This window comes from Ailuropoda melanoleuca, chromosome 2, assembly GCF_002007445.2.
Source record: "Ailuropoda melanoleuca isolate Jingjing chromosome 2, ASM200744v2, whole genome shotgun sequence".
In the NCBI taxonomy this organism is placed as follows: domain Eukaryota; kingdom Metazoa; phylum Chordata; class Mammalia; order Carnivora; family Ursidae; genus Ailuropoda; species Ailuropoda melanoleuca.
The window spans coordinates 117,820,272-117,829,253 of record NC_048219.1 but is presented as its reverse complement, the minus strand read 5'-3'; the positions used below and the strand labels follow the sequence as shown (position 1 = coordinate 117,829,253).

The 8,982-nt window shown below is 35.9% G+C and overlaps 1 pseudogene; it reads left to right on the top strand.

Moving 5' to 3' along the window:
* Positions 1-651: 651 nt before the first annotated feature.
* Positions 652-8,982, top strand: part of LOC100466972 — a 115,033-nt pseudogene continuing 106,702 nt past the window's right edge.

Sequence of the window (8,982 nt, the reverse complement as noted above, 5' to 3'; positions counted from 1 at the left end):
GTGCTGTGCAGGGAACTGCAAATGATCATCGCCCTCATTAACAATTTCCACTACACTGAAGAGGGACTGTGCCTTCTTCTCAGGTATCATAAATTTGTGACACAGCTGAGGCTGCTGGGACACAATCGAAAACTGGGGAATGAGGCAGAGAAAAGCAATGGGAAGAGGGAAGAACCTAAAATTACTAATAGAAAAAAGAAGGAAAAAAACACCTTTCCTCACCTCAGCAAGGCCTTCCAAAGGTCAGGTCTGCCATGACCACATGTCTGAGGCTCCTGCTTCTCTCTCTCCGTGTCTGTCTTTAATACATGTTTGAATGTATTAAATAATTATAAATGACCGCTTTCAAGTTTTGCTTACTTTATCAGAAGATTAACACCTCAGTAATGTTCATAGTTTGAGGAGGACAAGATACCAACTCCAACAAGGTTTATCTTTAGTTTTTCTCTTCAAACTTAATTCCTTAAATAGTTAACAAATATAGTAGCTGTCTTTTCAGGAGCACCTCTCCAGTGACAGCCACTCTTAAGGTGTGCTTTTACTCTCTATGCCCTTTGCCCCTCATTACAAACTTACAAGTATTATTTACATTCACATGATGGAATATTACTCAGCCTCAAAAAAGAAGGAAATCCTGCCATATGCGACAACATGATTGAACCTGGAGGACGTCACGCTAAGTGCAGTAAGGCAGACACAGAAGGACAAATACTGCATGATTGTACATGAATGAGGTATCTTAACTAGTCAAATTTGTGGAAGCAAAGAATAAAATTGTGGTTTTTAGGGGCCAGGGGAGAAGGGACAATGATTGGCTAGTCATCAGGAATAGAACCTCAGTTATGCAAGATGAGAAAGTTCTCGTGAGCTGCTGTACAACATCGTGCCTCCAGATAACACTTAAAAATGTGTTGAGGGTAGAGCTCATGTTAAGTGTTATTACTGCAGTAAAATAAACATAAAAATAGACTATATACTCATTTTAAAGATGATGAATCAGAGTTTCGGAGATGTCAAAGAAATGTCCCAGGGTTATAGAGATGATAGGTGGTAAGCCAGAACACACTGCGTCATTCAAGGTTCTCAAGATAAATATGAATAGAAACTGTAGGTGGAGATTATAATATTATCTATTATCTATTATCTATACGATATATATATTATTATATATACAAAATATACATGGAGAGAGAGAAAGAGAGATTTTAAGGCATTGTGTTATGTGATTTCAGCAAGTCCTAAATCCACAGTGTAGGGCAACTGGCTGGAAACTCAGATAAGATTTGACCTTGCATTTTTGATCCTAAATCTATAAGTCAGGACATCAGGTGAAAACTCAGGAAAGATGTCTACATTACAGTTTTTTTTGTTTGTTTGTTTGTTTTTAAATGGTATTAGTTTTTCTTTGCTTTTTTTCTATTTCTCTCTCTCTAAAATTAAATAAACCAATCTTTTTAAAAATTATATTTCTATATAATTTTAATTCACCAAAAATGTATTTTCCCCTAAACAATGATTTGTTGAAAGGAATGATTTTCAGGTCACATTTTGTTTAGCTATTTTATTAATAAATGCCCCTATGTAATCTGTAAAGAAGATTTTTGTATCAGATTAATGCTTTAGTAATGAATTTGATGGCATTCTAATTATAATTAATACCCTGTTTAATATATTACAATAACTACTTCAGTTCCTTTAAAAACTTGTTAATATTTTTATTAAAACTGAGAGAAAAATCTTAGAAGCTGTCAATAGTCAGAAAGACATTTGCTACCATAAATGATTTCTATGATAATTACAAAAATGTGGACCTTAAAATATTATGTAAATTTTATTAAGTGACAAAGTCATGCAGATTTTGAGAAATTACACCACAGTTGCTCATTAACAGGTCTACATTAATGTAAATCTCTTTAAAGATTTATTTTCTCATTGTTTTCAAGAACAGTAACTTTACTGATGTATTAATGACCTAATTGTGACTAGCTGATCCCATTTTCATTTGAAGGATCGTTCCCTTGATCCATTCAATAAATACTGTATATGGGAAAAAGGAATTTGGATTGATGGGCAAGAATTGTAATCACCACACACAGATTTATGGGTTGAGGGAATAATGTGATTATGCAAAGAAAAATGAAATGATGCTTATGGGCCATTGATGAACAACACAGAGTGTTTGTATTTAGTATGTTATGGATGTAGAAGGTGGCAGGAAGAATTTTATGAAATGTTCATTGTCTTGTAAGTGTACAAGAATCAGAGTACTGGAACTCCTTGTGTTGTGCCTTTAAAGGGAGTACTTTTTTTTGTCAGTCACAGAAGGAGATGCACCGTTGAAGCAGCTGAATCTTTCTTTGGAAATTCTCCAAATTCATATTTCTAAACAATTTTAGTCCTCAGCAGTACGATTTTTGTAGGATTATATTGTTCTATAAATCACTCTCCAGGGAGATTCAGGAGCCAAAGATTAGTATTATTTGACAATTCCTGAAACAGATAATCATCAAAATAATTTGAGTTGAATAACCTGACATCAAGCAAATTACTTAAAACTTAATGGATGAGGTTGGAATTACAATTGTCTCAATAATATGATATTTGGTTATTATATAAAAGAAGACGAAAAATTGAGCATAACACAAAGATGAATAAACTTGAGGACTAAATATAAACTGAGAGAGAAGTGGGTTGCCTCTCCAGAGTTTAGTGGACTTCATCAAATTTGCTGATCTAACCAAATTCACCTGAATTAACTGTCAAAATTGATTATCTTGTGAACAATTCATCCTGAAATGTGGATTTGTGTGTGATTTTGAAAACTAGGGATAGTTTGTTGGAAAGCTGAACTTCATCTTTTGCATTTGCTTCTTTTTATTTTCGACATTTTTATTTCCAGAAATGTAAAGTAAATGAAATTTGCTAACATTTTGTTGATTTGCATGCAGTCACAGAGGTTTGGAATTTTTTTTTCCTGCCGGATAGAATATTTTAACTAGTAGCTATTAAAAATGTGTATTTTCCTTCAATAACTAGATGAAATTTTGTTTTCTCTACAGAAGTTCACATGACTTCCTTATGAGATCAATCTATGTTTTCAGAATTTCCTTAAAAAAATGTCTCTGCTTCTTGTCACCCTAATTGAGTAATTTGTAATTGTTAGCTCAGGATATTGACTCCCTGAGAAAACAGTGACATGGAAACCCACCTTTTGCTAGCATATAACATACTCCAATTTTAAAACAACTTCATTTCCATGTAGCTGATTTGTACAAGTAAAAAGGCGTAAACATAAGGGATATACGAAATTAGTTTTTCACTTTGAGATGGGCATTCAAATAGCCACAAAATTAATACTTTGTATATCTGTTTTTCGAATATGGACTGTAAATGACAGTGATGTTCAAAATTGGGAATTCAATTTGAGTTTATAGTTGCACTATTTAAGAAAGTGCATCCCTAGTTGCTAAGACAGAAATGTCAGCAGTTAGAAACAGATGGGGCTATGTCCTAGGATTGTCACATCTTGTGTAGGATGCACAGGTCTCCCTTCATGTAGCAGGAGATCCCAATTCTACCTGTATCTTAGGGTTGCTCAGATGATCATATGGAACAATATGTATCATTTATCAAGCACTTAGTAACTTCTAAAGACTTTTTTCATGCTTTTCTTGCAACAACCCCTTCCAACTCACCCTTATTCTTCAGTTGGCATGATGGAGTATAAGCTCGTCGGCTAACCAGGTCCTGCACTTGTCCACCTTTTACTTTTTGCTGGGTCACCCACCTTCATGCACAGTTGCCTTCTCCTAGATTCCACCTGTTAAAAAATGGCCTACTTAGGGGCGCCTGGGTGGCTCAGTTGTTAAGCGTCTGCCTTCGGCCCAGGGCATGATCCTGGGATCCTGGGATCCAGCCCGCGCATCGGGCTCCCTGCTCTGCTGGGAGCCTGCTTCTTCCTCTCCCACTCCCCCTGCTTGTGTTCCCTCTCTCGCTGGCTGTCTCTTTCTCTGACAAATAAATAAATAAAATCTTAAAAAAAAAATGGCCTACTTATTAAGGCCATGCTTAGATACCCTTATTTATGAAATTTCACCTGATTTTCCCAGCCTAATGCTGAATTGAAATGGCTCTCTATGAAATTATGTTGCTTCTTTTTACACTTTTCATATTTTTCCTGGGATTATATGAATTTGTGAGTGTGCACTTGTAACTTCGTAAGACGAGTAAACATATGAATAGAAAACAAAAATCAGACCATAATAATGTAGCTGAGTTTGATCATCTGTTGATATCTGTCTCCATCAATCCACCCATCCATCCATATTACCTCTAACTTTGGTTTCTATCATTCTTCTCTTGCCCATTTTCTTTCTACAGGTTTATTTCCTAGGTGTCCATAAATTTCTCCCATGCATGGTCTTTGAACTGGCTATTTTTTCTGTCTGGGTTATATTTCTCCCAGATATTTACCAGACTTAAGTCCTTCACCTCTTTAAAGTCATTGTTTTAATGTCACCTCAGTGAATCTTTTCCTAATCACCTTATTTTAAATTGCCAACAATTACTGCACTATGGATCCCTTTTATATCACTACATATTGTCTTTTTTTTCCTCAGCACTAACTACCTTCCAGTTTACGTCACTCATTTATTGTGTCTAGTATTTTTATCTAATCACACTATAACACAAACCTCTCGAATGCTCTTTAGCGCCTAGAAGAGAAGCTGAATTGTAGAGACACATTTATAAGATTTATGCATGTCTTGTGTGGCAGTAGTTTCTTTATTCTCCTTGCAGAGCAGCATTTCACTGAATGACTATAATACAATACCTTATCTTTCCTCTTCTATTGCCAAAGGTTGTTGTTGCTAATTTGGGGTTATTTCTAATTTTCGACTTTTCATAAAGCCAAAATTTGGTTCTTTGAAAATATCAACAAATTAACAGATACTTAGGAGGACTAATTGTAAGAGAAAGAGGAAGAACACAAATTGTCATTATCAGAAATGGAAGAGGAGTTAACAAATCCTAAAGTTAAGAGAATGAAAAGAAAGCGGACAGTTTTTACAGCAGCAAATTTGGCTACTTAGAATACATGAAAAGATCTTTAAAATTGTGAGTTAGGCAAAGATTTTTTAGATATAACAAAGAAAATCCCCACACAAACAAAAAAATGATAAATTTGATTCTACCGAATTAAAACCATTTTTTTTTCTAAATACAAAATGAAATACATGAGAAGGCAGGCAACAGAATGGGGGAAATTATTCACAATACATATATCTGACAGAGGACTTGTAACCAGAATATATAACCACTTCTTATACCTCAATGAGAAGACAAAAACTCAATAATATGTTAGCAAAAGATTTGAACAAGCATTTCAAAAACAATGATAGAATAATGCTATTAGCACATGAAAAGATGCTTAAAATCATTCAATCGTTAGGGAAATGTAATTTAAACCGCAATGAGCTAGCCATTTATTAGAATAGCTAAAAATACAAAAGTAGACAATAGTAAGTGTTAAATTAATTACACAAGGAGGCCATTAGGCAGCTCTAATGCTGTGGCAGCCTATCTAAGCAAACCAAAATCAAATCCTGTAAATGCATCAACGTTACAAAATCAAACACTTAGGACAGTCGATCACAAACAGCCAACCAGGCTTTAAGCCAATCAAATAATTTCCTTTCTTTGCTTCCCTACTATTTCTATAGAAGTTTTCCTTGTAGTTCCTGTCAGTGGAGCCCTCCCAATCACTTCCAGTTTGGCACTGCCCAGTTGGAATAGATTTTTGCTCAAATAAAGTCTTATAAATTTTAATACGCCCCAGTTTATCTTTTAACACAAGTATTGGTGGTGAGGTAGAGGAAATGATACTCCGATATACTGCTTAAGAGAATATAAAAGTATATTGTCTCTTTAAAAAGCACATCAGCATGAATGACACTCAAAATTGTTATGCTAAAAGCAGGGAGCAAGGCACAAAAGATTTAAGACACGTTAAATGCTGGAAAATGCACACCACTATCTGTGACAAAAAGCAGATTGGTTGTACCTGGGACCAGATGTGGGTAAATGACAAACTGTTAAGTGTCACAAGGAATCTTTTGGAGGTTGTGGAAGTGTTCTGTATCCTTATTGTGGTGGTGGTTTATGTATGTATATATCCATCAAAACTCATCAAATTGTACAATTTAAATAGATATAGTTTATTTTATGCATATTTTCACTTTCAATAAACTTAAAAAAAATAGATGACTCAACACAATGGGAGATGCTCAAAGGAGCCTCCTTGTGTAATTAAGGAGAAGAACAAGAAGGAAGGAAGGAAAAAAGAAAGAGAAAGAAGGAAGGAAAGAAAAAAAGGAAAGGAAAAATAAATGAAGAAGGAAACCAAGGGAACTAAGAAACGGACACAGGCCATTTTTTTTTAGGTTTTTTTTTTTTTAATAATATTTATTTTGTTATATTAGTCACCATACAGTACATCCCCAGTTCTTGATGCAATGTTCCATGATTCATTATTTGCGTGTAACACCCAGTGCACCATGCAATATGTGCCCTCCTTAATACCCATCACCAGCCTATCCCAATCCCCCCACCCCCTCCCCTCTGAAGCCCTCAGTTTGTTTCCCAAAGTCCACAGTCTCTCATGGTTCATTCCCCCTTCTGCTTACCCCCCTTCATTGCTCCACTCCCTCTCCCCCCAATCCTCCTATCTCTCATGTTCCATAAATGAGTGAAACCATATGATAATTGTCTTTCTCTGCTTGACTTATTTCACTCAGCATAATCTCCTCCAGTCCCATCCATGTTGCTGCAAATGTTGTGTAATCGTTCTTTCTGATGGCTGAGTAATATTCCATTGTATATATGGACCACATTTTCTTAATTCATTCGTCTGTTGAAGGGCATCTTGGCTCCTTCCACGATTTAGCTATTGTGGACAATGCTGCTATGAACATTGGGGTGCATGTGGCCCTTCTCTTCACTACGTCTGTATCTCTGGGGTAAATACAGTGGTGCAATGGCTGGATCATAGGGTAGCTCAATTTTTAACTTTTTAAGGGACCTCCACACTGTTTTCCAAAGTGGCTATACCGACTTGCATTCCCACCAACAGTGTAATTCCCCCTTTCTCCACATCCTCTCCAACATTTGTTGTTTCCTGCCTTGTCCATTTTTGCCATTCTAACTGATGTAAGGTGGTATCTCAAGGTGGTTTTGATTTGAATTTCCCTGATGGCTAATGATTTTGAACATTTTTCATGTGTCTGTTAGCCATTTGTATGTCTTCATTGGAAAAGTGTCTGTTCATATCTTCTGCCCATTTATTGATTTGATTATTTGTTTCACATGTATTGAGTTTGAGAAGTTCTTTGTAGATCTTGGATACAAGTCTTTTATCTGTAGTGTCATTTGCAAACATCTTCTCCCATTCTGTGGGCTCTCTCTTAGTTTTTTTTGACTGTTTCCTTGACTGGAACACAGGCCATTTTGATTCTAATATAATCTAATGCTCTGTTTCTTCTGACATCTCATGGTCTTTGGACTGGAAATACTTAACTGAGGGGCTGATTCTATAATTACCATTCAGCCAAATGTCACCAGAAACATATCAGTAATTGTGGTGTTTCTTAATAGTTGTATTAAGGGAAAATGCTCACCACAGGACATCTCTATAACAGGGTTTAAAAAAAAACTTATAAAAGGATTTAGACTTATTTTAGGTGATTTTCATGGGGGAGAAGAGATTTAAAGAAGTGGGACCTTAGATGCTCCCAGAAAGTTGGAGTACAGGCATACCCTGTCTTCTTGTGTTTCACCTTATTGTGTTTTGCAGATACTGCATTTTTACAAGTTGAAGGTTTATAGCCACCTTGCGTTGACAAGTCTTTCCAACATCATTTACTCACTTGGTGTCTCTGTGTCACTTTTTGGTAATTCTCACACTATTTCAACTTTTTCTGACATTGAAACTGATATATAAGCTTTAGCGAGTTATCCAAAAGCTCTACTTAAGATAATTAATAAAGGTGGCCACAGTAAACAACAGATCTTTCAATGTAGACAAAACAATCTTATATTGGAAGAAGATGCCATCTAGAACTTCCACAGCTAAAGAGGAGAAGTCAGTGCTTGACTTCAAAGCTTCAAAGGACAGGCTGACTCTCTTGCTAGGGGTGAATGCAGCTGGTGACTTCAAGTTGAAGACAATGCTCATTTATCATTCTGGAAATCCTAGGGCCCCTAAGAATTGTGCTGAGTCTACTCTGCCTGTGCTGCATAAGTGAACAACAAACTAGATGACAGCACATCTGTTTACAACGTGGTTTATTAAATAGTTTAAGCCCGTTGTTGAGACCTACTGGTCAGAAAAGAAAAAAAAAATTCCTTTCAAAGTACTATTGCTCATTGATAATGAATCTGGTCGTCCAAGAGCTCTGATGGAGATGTCCGAGGTTAAGGTTGTTAATGGGCAGCATCCATTCTGCAGCCCATCGATCAAAGAGTAATTTTGACTTTCAAGTCTTATAATTTAAGAAATAAACCTCATAAGGCTATAGTTGCCATAGATAATGATTTCTCTGATGGATCTGACTTGCAATCTCATGATAAAACTGTAACATTGCTTCTTATGGATGAGCAAAGATCATGGTTTCTTGAGATGGAAACTTTTCATGGCAAAGATGCTGTGAAGATTGTTGAAATAACAACAAAGTATTTAGAATATTACATTAACTCAGTTGATAAAGCAGTGGCAGGGTTTGAGAGGATTGACTCCAATACTGAAAGAAAGAAAATGTGGGTAAAATGCTCAAATGGCATCCCATACTATAAATTAATCATTTGTGAAAGGAAGAGCAAATTGATGCAGCAAACTTTATTATTGTCACACTTTAGAAATTGCCACAGCCACCCCAAACTTCAGCAGCCTTCACCCTGATCAGTCAACAGCCATCAACACTGAGG